The sequence below is a fragment of the Drosophila erecta genome, unplaced genomic scaffold, assembly GCF_003286155.1.
Source record: "Drosophila erecta strain 14021-0224.00,06,07 unplaced genomic scaffold, DereRS2 tig00000055-arrow-pilon, whole genome shotgun sequence".
Taxonomy (NCBI): domain Eukaryota; kingdom Metazoa; phylum Arthropoda; class Insecta; order Diptera; family Drosophilidae; genus Drosophila; species Drosophila erecta.
In genome coordinates, this window is record NW_020825200.1 from 4,523,896 (window position 1) to 4,537,370 (window position 13,475).

Consider the following 13,475-nt stretch of genomic DNA (forward strand, 5'->3'; position numbering starts at 1 on the left):
TTGGTGGTGGAAGCCACCGGACGAGGGCTATCATTCACTCCGCCAAAGACGGCATCTTCGTCATCGCTTCCCTTCCTTCGACTCCACGGAAAACAATGTCTTCGTCTAGTCGGGCTCGCAATTATGGTCACACTGCTTCCGGGCATTCCCAATTCGATTGTGCAGATGGGAATGGAACCGAGAAAGTGAAAAGCGAAAGATGCTTCTCCATTCGCCGTTCGCCGTATTTTTGTATTTTTGTATTTTTCCCTCTGCCTTCAGCAGCAACAATCGCTGGTTTCTTGACTTAAGCAGGGCACAGCAGAGCGTGAAAACATCATAAAGATGAGAAATTATTATCTGCCCCACATCCAGGGGATAGGGGAGAGCATTTAGCTGCTCTGTTAGCGGCCCTGAATGAAATATCACATCCTGCAGAGGAATAAAAATCAGCGTCGGTAAAAAATACACATAAGAGAAGTAAGCAGGAAGCATCCGGAGCTCGAACAGGAAGACGAGGATACACACCCACTCCCCCGGACGAACGATAAACGCTCGCAGCGTCAAAAGACAATGATGAGGCAGGATGGAGCGGGTATGCGTACACAGAGAGAAAAATGTAAGTCATTTCACACATATAAATGAATAATATGTATGCATGACTCTGTTTCGAGACCACAACCTAGTAGAAATATGGATGAAAGTGCTTATGTACGAAATATCCCTGGCCTATCCCATGGTTATTTATTCATCAGCTTTATATGACATTTCTTAAGGTGCATAGGTCTCTTGCAGGGCCTAAATCGGGCCAGAAATATGGTAGCTGGCAAATACGGAAAGTAAAGCCGGCATCAGAAGTGACGAAAAATTGTGAAAATAAAATATAATGGCAACGCAGGACTGACTCGTCCTGGACTTGGGCGATAATTTTTTATTTGTATGCCCGCCGTAGGCCAATAGCAGGACGAAAAGGGTGACGGTGTGGGTGGCTCTCACACACACACATAGAGACACACACACACACACACACACACACACAAAGGAGACAAATACAAACACAAGCACTTTGCGGCCATCGCCGTCAAGCTGCGCGTTATCCTTTGTGTAATTTCTGGTTTAATGAGGCGGCATTGGGATGGACGCGCCCACCTCTACAATCCGCCCCCTGCAAGGCCATAGGTAAGCATTTTTACACTCATACATTTTTACGACTCGAGCATTAAGTTAAAATTTGTGTTAAATATTTTATTGTTTTTATGGCCGCATGAACACCTTGCAGCGACACGAGCCGGCCAAATTATGGGGAGCCCAGCCACTGGAGACCCGGATTCAGAGACAATATTTCTGTGTCCTTGGTTGTGCACGTCGAGAAAGAAGCCACAAGGTACAGGACGTAGTTTCACTTTGATACCAATTTCCTATTCGCCTGGTCCGTAGATGCGTACAAAATGAATTTCTACTTTTGCAACCAGAAGGTAATTAGGGTTGCTACCTTAAAGCCAGCATGATAAGCCTTTTTAATCGCTTTGTTCACTCACATTTTATACTGAAATCTATTTTGAAAGCGCTTTGGCCTATAATATACAAATATTGGGTTTTAGTAAGGTAAGGTTTAGAATACCCTATATATATGGCTTGTTTTATGTAACTTCAATGTTTGCAAGGAACACAAGCAACAATCTAGTGTTTAAACTAACTCATTTTTCTCAATGTTTGGAAAAGCATATTTTCACCCACAACACGTGCGGCTGTTTCTCTGGAGAACCGGACACTCACTACGTGCGGTCATTAATAGTTGGCAACTGCTCCAGGATTGTCTCACTCAAACACGATAATCTCGACACCTCCTGGGCCTTTGAGCTCAAACAAATCGAGATTTGGGCGATTATGAAATTGGCAATTAGTTGACTGTCTTGTGACAGCTGTTCGATTCCAGGTAGCGTCGACTTTGAGCCGAGCATATGGCTATATGGCTCTTCAGCACACTCAAGCATTCAGGGAATCGCACTTGACAGCCGTGAAGCGTCGACTCTTAGACGAACGAGCCACTTTGGGAGGCGTTCACCTGTCTGAAAGTCAGAAATTAGTGACTTCGAATGGCGGTCGGCGGTGGGTGCGGGGGCCGGTGCGGGGGAAGGACCTATTAACGGGCCGGGTGAATTATGATTACGGGATGGCATGCATGGCTTTATAGCATGTAGCCCCCGATTATGTGCAGATTTATTGCAGCTAAAAATCAACGCTAATATAATGCATAAATCAGAGTGCCAAAATCAACATATACGTATATGTACTAGGTACTTGGGTGTGCGTGTGTGTGTGGGTGGCAGTGCACCAGAAGGAGGTCCTGCGAAGGATTCGCCAGAGTGGCCTGTGAACCAAGTGAAATTCAGCGAAAACGAAACATTTTGGCAAAGTCGTTGGGTGGTTGAAGTGGGTGTTGCGAGTGGGTGGGTGGTTTCGCATTGGGTGGTGGTGCTCAGAGAGCGAATGGGAGAGTGGCCAGCATATTGAGGGCGTCTCTCGGCAGGATTTTCTCCTTTGCAGATTTTCGCGCAGCCGCACTGCCTTCCCACCTTCCAGTGGCGGAGTTTTCCTCTCGCTCGGTCTGCAAGGGAAATATTTGGCACTCGAGCACTCGGGAAACTGGGTTTTCTCGGCCACGGCACCAGATGTTGGCTAATTGAAGCATTACAACGTAGGTCAGGCTCACCGTCGTCAGCCGTGGGAACTTTATGACTGGCCAAAAGTGACGATGCAAATGGACCGTCGAGATGCAGAGGCCTCCAAATGCAGGTAGAAATCGTAGATCATCGCTGATGATGTACCGCATTCTTGGGCATAATTAAAAAGCCATTTAAGCGGGGGGTTCGCTCGCATTAACCAATTATATGGCCCATGGCAGGGGTTACGGTTCTTTGGCTACTCAAACAGAAATGTTTTGGGTGTTTGGCACTTAACACATTTCCACATGGCTTCACTTTTTCAACTTTGAGCGGGCTGCGCAGGCGCTTTTCGCCTTTCCTGAGCGCCAAACGAGTTGGGAGTTTGGCGGAGAAACTGGTTTTTGGGTCACAGTCACATTGAAGGGCCCGCCGACAGTCGAGAACAGGTAAACTCGAGATAATTATTCAATGAAGCCGAGCGGCCGCGCAGAAGGGCTTCCCACACACAAAAAAACATTGGTAGTATTTTGACCAAAGAGTTGGTAACTTCAGCTTTAGCAAATATTTGTCATACTCGTACTCTTTAGATGCTACTTTATCTAGGAGTATATATACCATGGAAATCATGCTAGTAACTAATACTTTGAAGGGTTTTCTCTAGTTTTCTCTTACAAACACAATTGCCTCATGAAAGGCGCCCTGTTTTTTTCGAGTGCACTGCACTCCCCTGAGTTCTCAGGTTCTCTGCGGTCCGGTCCGTCGGAAAGCCATGTCAAAGGGTTAGGACAGGTTCGCTGGCCACATTCGCTCGGCCCGTAGCTCAATCGGAACATGGCATTAGCCGAACCCGATTTGGCCAGCATCAGATAGTATAAGAGAGCATAGGCCATCTCTTTCTCGCCGAAGCAGCGCGCTCTCTCTCTGGCTCTCTCTCTCTGTTCGTGCAGCAAATGCTGTCTCTTTTTCGAGTGGCAAATCGAGCACCACTGACGCAGATTCAGTACTCAATTGTTGTTCCACCACGGCGTACGTGAACGCGGACGAAATCCGTAGAGTCCAAAGCAATCAGAAATCCCATTTCAATCGCAGCTTTCAGTGGCCGTAAGTGCTGTCTCGCTCTCGCCTTTTCCCAGTGTGTAAGTGTGTGTGCGACTAGGAAAATTGTTCAAGTTATGGATACGTAAATTGATGGAAAATGACGAGTGTGTAAAAGAAAAACAAAGCAAAAAGCGGGCGGCAATCAAGCGGAACGTCACAAATTCAAATCACCACCGGAAAAAGGGGGTGGGAAAACGCTCTCCCAATTGTGCGTGTGTGCGTATGCGTATGTGTGTGTGTCTGTGCTAATGTGGAAATTCGCTCGCGTTTTTCGGCGTTTTTCACGCTCCTTTGGCCAGAATCGGAAAAACAGGACCACACCCGCGCGGGTGCAAAACTTGAAAATGGGGGAAGAAAAAAAACAGCAGCAGAACAGCCAAGAAAACAGCGCTGCAAGAAAAATTCCAGTTTCCCAAAGGATCGCAATGAGAGTGACTGAGAGTTATAAGAGTAGTTACTGAAAACTTGTACTGGCTGCAAGTTCTCAATGGGGGGGTTTTTCGGGCCAGGACAGTTGCGCAAGTGAGCAGTTCCCGTTATTGGGGAATTTTGGCCACCAAGATAGCCGTTACGCATCAGCTGATTGCTTGGAAGGGAAAATATAGGGTCCTTCAACTACATAAATGCCAGCTTGGGCAAACTAAAATGTTTTAATTTTTCACAAAATTTGAAAGTTCAAAAATATAAATATTTAAAAAATATTTCCATATCCTTTATCGCATTAATTTGAAAATGTTAAAATACTAGTTTTCCCATCATGTTGTTTTAGGGTCAGCTAGAAAACTTTTCGAGCTTAGCTCGCTCAAAAATTGCCAAAAATTAAACCCCATATTTTCCCGCTGAGCACTTTTCCCCGCTGCCTTGGAAAACTGGTTCTCTCTGTTTCTGTTTTTCGGCCTGTGCAGCCGCCGCGATTTTCCAGCGAGCTGTTCGACAGTCCCGTCAGTCGGAGTTTTCAAAAAACGCCAGGCAATTGGTGTGTGGCGGCTACGCACAGCTGTGAGTTTCAGTTTATGGTTTCGACCTGTGATTTTGGCCCGACCAAGTGGAAAAACAGTGGGAGGATGCTAATAAAGCAGCTCGTCCAAGTGACAATTATATAATGCATATGAGGCGTGTAAGTCGTGTAAGGCGTAGACCCGCATTGACCCATGAGTCACGTGTTTCGGTGTGTGTGCCGCAGTGAGACTCACAAATGCCAAAGGACCTTTATTTGTTGACCAGACCCAGTGGTGACAATGGCCTTAGCCCGTACTCATATTCCTGCTTTTATGCCGTATTGATTTTATTTGTTGTGCATAAAGGGCGCATTTATACGCGGACCCCTCGCATCGCCATCGCCATTCATTTTACGCCTTATGTCTTATGAGTTTTGCCTTTGTTCTGAAGCACTCAAGCAACCATTTCCCCCCAATCAAATTGGAATAACATAAAAATCCTTTGTGCAGCCCCACGTAAAAGTCAACGGTTTCAAAGTCCTTCGTCAAACGCATACGCCCAGTGTACTCGAAGTGGAAAGTGTCATAAAGTATGCGATTATCCTGTAAACAAAGTGTAAAACGCGCCCAGTAAACGCCGAAAACGAAAGGCAAACAGCAAACAACTCCCGGATTTTACGACTTGAGCAATCAACTCGCCTGGTCACTCGCCAACTTGAAGACTGTAGGACTCCAGGACTCCAGGACTGCAGGACTGCAGGACTCTTGGAATTGGCCAGTACAAAACTATAGAATCGGATCTGGGCACGTCGTATAATGATTGCGCAAGTGAGGTGAGTCACCCGTCAGCGGGCAAAACGTCGATATATGTAGTGAATTGTAATTCAAGGGAAATCCTCGGGGAAAACTACAGTTACAGCTACAACTAAAACTACTAAAACATCGCAAATTGCACACACATCGAACAGAACAATCAAATGCTCCCATGTCCGCAGGCTAGAATTTAATTAAAATTTATGAAATTTCAATTACACTGGCAAGTGTAAATAAGTGCGAATGCGAGTGTGAGTGTGAGTGCGAGTGCGAGCATTACGGGCCCAATTCAATTACGAAATTTTCGAAAGGCCAGAAAAAAGCACTGTGGCCCCGGAAAAACAAACAACCCAACTGGGCCAGAAAGCAGAAAACAAACGGCAAATGCCAGGCGGGAATCGAAGGGATCGGTTTTTGGGAGGGGATTGCAGTTTGGATGGCTCGAAACGGATGGAGGGGCTTGATTGGTTTTGTGGCTTTGTATCCACATCTTGCACAGAGCTTCCAATGGGAACAGAGCTACATTGACCATCTGCAGTTTGAAATAACGAAGCAGCAAACATGTGTAACCGATGACGACAAAGACGGGGACAGATGATAAAGACAATGGGTTATTAGTGGTTCCCGGGGCCAGGAAATTGCAATTCCCATTGAGGGACACCATACGGATACGGATCCATGGCTTTGCGCTTCGCTTCACTCGCTTCTTGCTAGTCATATATACGAATATTCGAGTATTCGAGTTTTTCCCCGGCCCCAATGCCTAATATTGATAAATGAAGTAGTTGTTTGCCCATTTCGCTCCACACAAGATGGGGTCACACCGCCCCCCAAGAAATAGAGGGTAGATTTGGGACTGTCTGTCGACAGGTCCCTGAAATGCCAGCAATCATCGGTGGATCGATTTACCATTATTACATTTGGTGCATGCCAGATATTTACATGTAAATATAAAGGCTGTAAGTGGGTGCTTGCGTGACTGTCGACTAAGGTCACTTGGTAACCTATTCATTCAAACGAGTTACGACCTCGCTTAAAGGCGATAACGATAACGATAGCGATAACTATGCTCACACACGAATGCAGTCAAAAAGCGACGCGCCATAAGTGTAAACATAAACAAGAAATTGGGGTCACAGCTTCGAATATCGGAGATTCGGATACTCTTTTCCCGCTTGGCGTATACAACATTTTATTGAGTCAAATCCAAATATTTACATATTGTTCTATATAAAGGGGTTTGCAGTTCCTTAACTTACCAGTTCCTTAACTTACTTCAACGCAGGTAGATACATAATTTTCCAAAGGATTTTGGAACTTTTCTTGTCCACATTCTAGAAGAAATGAAGACCTCCTATTCCGACCGAATCTTGACATGTCCACGCCTATTTTAGTTTGAATTCTATCAGTTACGCTGTTTTCTTGGGTCACCAAGTGCTGCTCAAAAGAAAGTGTACCTGTGACTTCGTTACGAAAGTAAAGCACCCACATAGTTCAAAACAAAAGCCATGCGGGGTACGGAAGCTGTGGTCAGTCAGTCAGTGAGTCTGCTTAGAGTCTTTCGTTTTTTTGGTTTCTTCGTGTTTTCGCTGGAATTTTTTGGCTTCGGGGTACGAGCCAGATTATCCAACATTGTGAACTTCCAACTAGAGTGGACCCAAAAGCTGAGACGGCGGGCCTGAGAACTTTATCAGCCACTTGGTGTTTGGGTATACACACTCCGCACTCTCTCGATCTCCATCTCGATCGGACAACTCCAGAGTTGGCGCCCAAAAAGAAAAAAACAAAACTGGCGCACATAATGGGACCGAGCGAAACTCGAGCCCAAAACACAAAACACAAAGTTCGAGATGAAGGCGTAGAAGTTTGGATGTAGTCGGATGGAAGGGGAGGCCTGGGGTCTCGAGATCGGCTTACACTTGGAGCTGAGTGGTACATACGGGCTATGTACATCTACATCAGTGGACTTCAGGTCTTAGTGTGGGTTCTCCGATCCCAGGTCTTCACGTATAAGAGAGCCGGACGCCTCGAACTTGTTTTTCTTTTGCCACGATAGATACACAGAATTTCCTGCAGCAGCCGTTTGTTCCTGTATTGACGTCAGATGGAAACACCGAATGCAATTCGCAGTCGACGATCTTGGTGCAGTGGCAACAACAGAGAACAGGTAGAAACACGGGGAAAAATAATATATATAATGCCATATAATAACAAAGAAAAATACACAAACTCAAGGGAAACTAACAGCCGATACATGTCTCCCCTTACAATTTTGAGTAATGGAAGTTGAGTTTGCTTTGCTTTTCGAATTAGTTGGAGGGATTGTGCAAATGTAACTGTCAGCTGGATTTTTCGCAGTGCAGGGAAGCCAACTCCCGAACATTCCCACACAAGTCGCTCAGGTGGAGCTGGGCGGGAACGGTGAATGATGTTGGTTCGTAGTTGGTAGTTGGTAGTAATAGCACCACATGCAGGGCTTCGCCTGTAGATGCACCACTCAGACCCGCACTCATCGCACCTCTCGGCACCTCTCGGCACCACTCACCCACATCCTGGTGACTGGTGACGCTTTGTTCTGGGCTCTTGTTTTTCCGTTTTTGTTGGGACTTTACACTCCATTGGCAGTGAAGCGTTAAAATTGACCCAGTTGTTGATTTATTTTTACTGCTCTGCGGCGCTGGGCAGTGGAAGGCGTGTCGTGGCATTTCGCCTGCAATTGGATGATGGACCGGACCGTCAAAAATAATTCAAATTGAAATGCTGGAAAAAAAGGGAAAACAATGCGAATTTGCGTGCCCATTTAAATGCATGAAACTCGCATTTCCGTATATTCGAGGAGTCAGCACGATCTGACTTCACTCGAATCGAGTGGAAACAAAACGAATGAATCGCTTTAAGGTCTCGAGCTCCGTGCACGAATGCATTTTCAATTTGCTGGCTAAAAATTCCGGAGTCGAGATGGCTGAGAGGCAGCAAGTTTGCCGTTGAAGTTGAAAATTGTTTGCATTTTTGCGCTTACGATAAAAAAAATAAGTACTGGTTTTATATGGTAGAAGGCCCTCTTCCCAGATAAAAAACATAAGAAAGCATAAGAAAACTCTGGCAGAGACAACTTGGCCGTCCCTCTTTTTGTCTCGTTGTTACTTCTCTTTTAATAACTATGCGGGCTGCTTTTTGTTTTCTTTGGCCCAAACTTCTGGCCCAGAGAAAGGAGTTTGCTTGTGGAATTGCCGAACGGAAAGAAGCTGAAAGTTGAAGTGCAAAGCCGGGGAAATTAAAACATTTCCATACTGCAACTTAAAGTTTCGCATTTGAATAAAATGTAGCGAGATTGGGCAGCCATAAGTTGGCTAACCAATTCGAAGGACACCAAAAAGTGGAGAGGCCTAAATACGTTTCCCAGGCCCATTTTGGTGTTCATTATTTCGTAGCGACCATTAAAGTAATTTGCCACACTTGTCGCCGGCCATTAGGCCCCATTAAAGCGCAATCAGAAATCTTGTTTCCCTCCACTCCTTGACCAATACTCGAGTATCAATTTGCAGAACGAACCAAAAAGTTGCCAAAGTGTTGCCGCTGCACGAACCCTTTTTATTAGTTTTGAGATATCGGCAGGACGAACAGGACGAACAGAACGAGCCAGGACGACCAGCAGGGGACTGGCTTTTAATAAGGCCATTCAGGCCACAGCGGCAAATAGTTCAATGGACTCGTCAAATCGCCCGTCTTGCTATTGGTGTGTTTTTCGCCAGCTTAGCCGAGAAAATCAATATCCTGGCAAGGTCCTGGGCTCCTTTGTTGGCCTGCGCTCGCTGAAAAATGTTTGAGTTTTAAAAAAATAAGTGTCCATTCATCCGCTTTGCCTGCACGGCGCAAAGCTATGAAATACTTTATTTAAATTCCAAAGATTTATCTTCGCAATGCTGAGCGGGCAGCGATTCAAGGCACACGCATTTCCAATTTCTTCATTCATTTTATTTTTGAAATATTTGTGCGCACTCTTAGGACTTCATTGCAAATTCTTTTGATCCAAATTAAAACCTAATTGATTGTATGAAGTTTTGTGTAGAAGACATTGAGGTTTTATGTGTAAAGCATGTATAAGTGCCTTTTTTGGATTTATATGATTGAATTGAAATATATTTTTTGCTGACTGCTTGCCAAGTTTGCATCTCGTCATTTCTCTCTCTGTACAAAACAAACATTTGCATCTGGCCGGGAGTGGAGGTCCTGGCTCTGGGGCGTTGTTGTTTACTTATTCAATTTGGAGCTGTTTGAACTGCGCTGATATGCCCATTACAAGGTGCCCTGCCAGCCATCGAGTGTACGACGTGCTCCATGGCGTATACGTAATTACGTTTGTCGCTGCCACATCGCAGCCCCTCCGCCGCTCCCCCCACCACATTCCCCTCCGATTGCCACTTTAAAGCATGGAAATTTATTTATTGCATAATGGGAAAAGTTTTGCACTTCAGTCATGATTTGCCCCTCCATATCCCGCTCCTTGTCCTGCTCGTCTCCATCTTGTGCTATTCAACTCGCAGCATTTCATTTGATGCAGCGACCAAAAGACGTGCGTAAACAGGGTGGCCAGGATCCAGGGATCCAGGGACCCAGGGATCCTTTAGCCAAGTCGAGCGTCGAGTGCTAAACTTTTTTGCCCGAATCCCGTTTGGCGTTTTTTTTTTCTATTTTTTTGTTTTTTTTTCACCCGCCCGAACTCGAAATCAACTTTATGCCGAGGCAACGGCAGCAAAGTTTATGGTCATGTCCGCTGGCCGGGGGTCTGGGTCGGAAAAAGCGAGGAAAATCGGGAGGCGGGAGTTTCCAGGGGTGGCCGTTCATTAGCGTTGCCATTACATTTATTTATTTTTCTTCATTCCGTTCTGTTTCGCTGTGCACAGGATGTCTGATATACTGGCACAGCGACGAGGAGGCATCCATCCAACTTCCCTACTTCCCTTCACAGTGAGCCCGAAAAGTCGTGGTTCAGAGCGGAGAAGCTGGAGACTAAAGTCCACTTTAGTTAGTGCCAGAGCTTTAGTTTCAACAAGTTTTAAAAAAGTTAAATGAGACACACGAACTTCACATAATAGCAAAGTGGAGATTCCAGCTCTGGGACAGTAATCAGGTTTTGAGCGGCTCAAAGTCAAAGAAAATTCCTTTGCACGCATGTCTGCAGTTATTAGACCTGCGTGTCTCCCGTTGAATTGCGGTGGAAAAGTTTTTTATTTCTGGGTATCCTTACAGGATTTATGAGCCGACAGACCCGACAGACCCGACAGACTCGACAGAGAAAATGAATACAACGCGAAAGCCAGAGCAAACCGAGATGGAAAAGTTTGCTAAATTTTCACTTCCGCCGCCGCTTTTCTTTTGCGCCTTTGATATTCCCTTTCACTCGTCCATTCTGCGACTGCATAAATAATAACACAAACTTTTATTATTAATTTTGCTTAATCGAAATGCCGCAATTAAGCATGAAGCGTAAAAGTTTTTCTTCTTTGTCCTCGGCCACTCTTCCTTTTGCCTTAACGCCCAGCTGACCTCCCGTCCCCCTTCATTTTTAGTTCGCGGAATAATTTTGCACTTTTACTCCGCCGAATGTTTTCTAAGAAAAAGTTGGACGGCGCTGGCGGTTTCTTTTCGCTACAGAAACAGAGCGCAAAGTTTTCTGCACTTTCCGAAATATTATTAAGAATTTAATTGCTTCAAAGCGCCAACTTTTCCCGTCCAAGCCTGGGCGTTTCCATTCAGGATAATTCCGGAATTTCGGCAAACTGTAAAGCGCATAAGCGGGCATCGTTGCGGCCAAGAAATTGCCGAGTCACATGGCCAAATACAATGGTCAATAAGTAAGCGTCACAAGTGAAACAATCCATTACGGCATCATTGTGCACAAGGGGCTGCTGATGTGAATGAAAATTTGTTGCGTAATGGGGCAGCGATAAGAAAGTGAAAACTAAATGGGAAGCACAAATAAATTGTAAAAAGTGGGCATAAACGATACACAGCAGCAATGCTCGACTCATTTCCTGCCCGTTGCCATCGCACATCGTTTGAAATTAAATTTCAAAGGCCCGGGACCATTAGACGGCCCATTACTGGCCTCCTTTTTTTGTCCAGAGGTCCTGTCTGTCCGGCCCTGCCCCTTCCACAGGACCTCCCAAGACCCCGCCTCTTCTGGGGGCTGGACAGGAAGCCGCAAACATCCTGTTGATGTCAGCAAATTTTATTTATTTGTGGTTCGTGTTGTATTACAGCATTTTAGAGCAATTAAAATTGCACGATGGCCGGGCCATTTTGCATGGCCCACCGAATATCTTGGCCACAGTCTATTTGGCCGCATTTTTTAGATTATTTAGCCGCCCAAGTGCCTAATGATATATTGACTTTGCCTACGCCCGCTGCTGTGTTTCAAACTTTTATGGCTATTCTTGGTCTAATTGCCCGCGGCGGGAAGGTAAAACTCATTAGATTAAGTGATAGCAGTTCTCTTTATGGCCCTATCTTGCCACGAATTAGCTGAAAAATGGCCAATGCTGGATGCTGGACGCTGGACGCTGGATGGCCAGCAAAAAATAACGTTAAAGAATAATCGAATGGAAGTGGTTCTGCTCCAAATAGCCGAGGACTGTCAATGCAGCTCGGGAATTGCAGCTGCTTCCATTGTTCTCTCGCTTTGGCCTACTTATTCGGGCCCTCTCCGGTTTTCCTACTTCGCTAACAAGCTTACGGATGGCCTACGGGTTCATTCCCCAAACGTGATCCAAGCAAGCGGAGAATGTAAAGTGGCAAGGGGGGTGTTCCATTTCATTAAAGTTTCACGGCGTGCCACGCTGCGTATGAGTGATACTAAAAACAAAAAGCTACGGAAGTTAAATGCAGAACGGAAAACATTTTAAGCACTCGCCGCTTGGAATTTACACGGAAATTAGTGAAGAATGGGTAGGTTTTAAGAATCTATTGTACAGCTGTCGACGGGTATTAAACATATTTTATTTAAGTTCCTATTTAAAATCCCATTCCAGCGACTTTTTTCCTGTGCACGGTTGGCAAACTCGCACATGAAATGGCCCTCTTCTTAACAGTTTTCAGCGCAGTGTGCAAAAGTTGTAAAATTTGTTGTTTTCCGCCCAAAGGGCACACACCCAAGATACATACACAGCACTTGGGGCGCAAACAAGGAGCCGAGGGCCTGTCGAAATTTCTTGGGGTGTGGCAGCGACAAGTCCGTGAAGAAGTCCGGAGTCCAGAGTCCTCGGTCCGGAGTCCTTATACCCAGGTTCGGAGCGTAGGCACTCGCCTTTATTGGAGTGCAATGAGCTGTAGTCTGGGGCCCGTCCTAATGCCTAGTTGTTGCGCACAACATGCTTAATTAGTTTCTGAAACCAAAGGGGCTGCGGTCCAGGGGTTAGAGTTCGGTGGGCGGGGCGGTCCTTGGCCATGTGTGAGTCAAGTGAAAATAATTTGCGGCTTCCAGTTTCGGTTGGCCAGCAGCGAGGGTTTTTAATTAAAAGTGCCGCCCGTGCTGGCTGTGCTGCCCGCCAACCTGGCCCCGTCCATCATCAGCAATCCCCAGAACGCAATGCAAATGAGCGCCAAGTAGCCCGTCGTCCGTGGACGGAAGATCCGCAACGTAGATGTGGTGGCTGTGCTTACGGCGGAATCCCGAATCCTCAATTCTGAGCCGTGTGTGCAGCCAACCAAAAAGCACCAGCAAACGGCGGCGGAAGCGGATGCCATAAAGTGCTGCCACCGCATGGGTCGAAAATAAAATGGCCGCCGTGCGAGGCGACCTACACTGAGCGCAAAAGTACTTGCAGTGGTGCCTGTAAAAGGGAAATGATTTTCGAGATTTTAGTGGTTTCAAGGGACTTTCTTATTGATAAAATGGGGCTGCATTGAAATACGATATAAGATAAATGCGTTAGTATAGGATACATTGTTTTCCGAGTGTATGGAAATGTGCAGCGAGCTT

The 13,475-nt window shown here is 45.9% G+C and overlaps 1 protein-coding gene across 7 annotated transcripts in view; it reads left to right on the top strand.

Moving 5' to 3' along the window:
* The first annotated feature begins 3,609 nt into the window (after nt 1-3,609).
* The window catches only part of LOC6541302 (protein turtle), a 39,831-nt gene continuing 29,965 nt past the window's right edge, over nt 3,610-13,475 (top strand). For 6 of the 7 annotated variants that reach the window (XM_001968618.3, XM_015159816.2, XM_026979471.1 and 3 more), the window contains exons 1-2: nt 3,610-3,746; nt 5,192-5,514. The gene's annotated coding sequence lies outside the window, so the exon portion shown is untranslated. Of the gene's footprint in view, nt 3,782-5,191; nt 5,515-13,475 lie in introns of all 7 variants that reach the window. The other variant, XM_026979472.1, reaches the window with a different exon arrangement.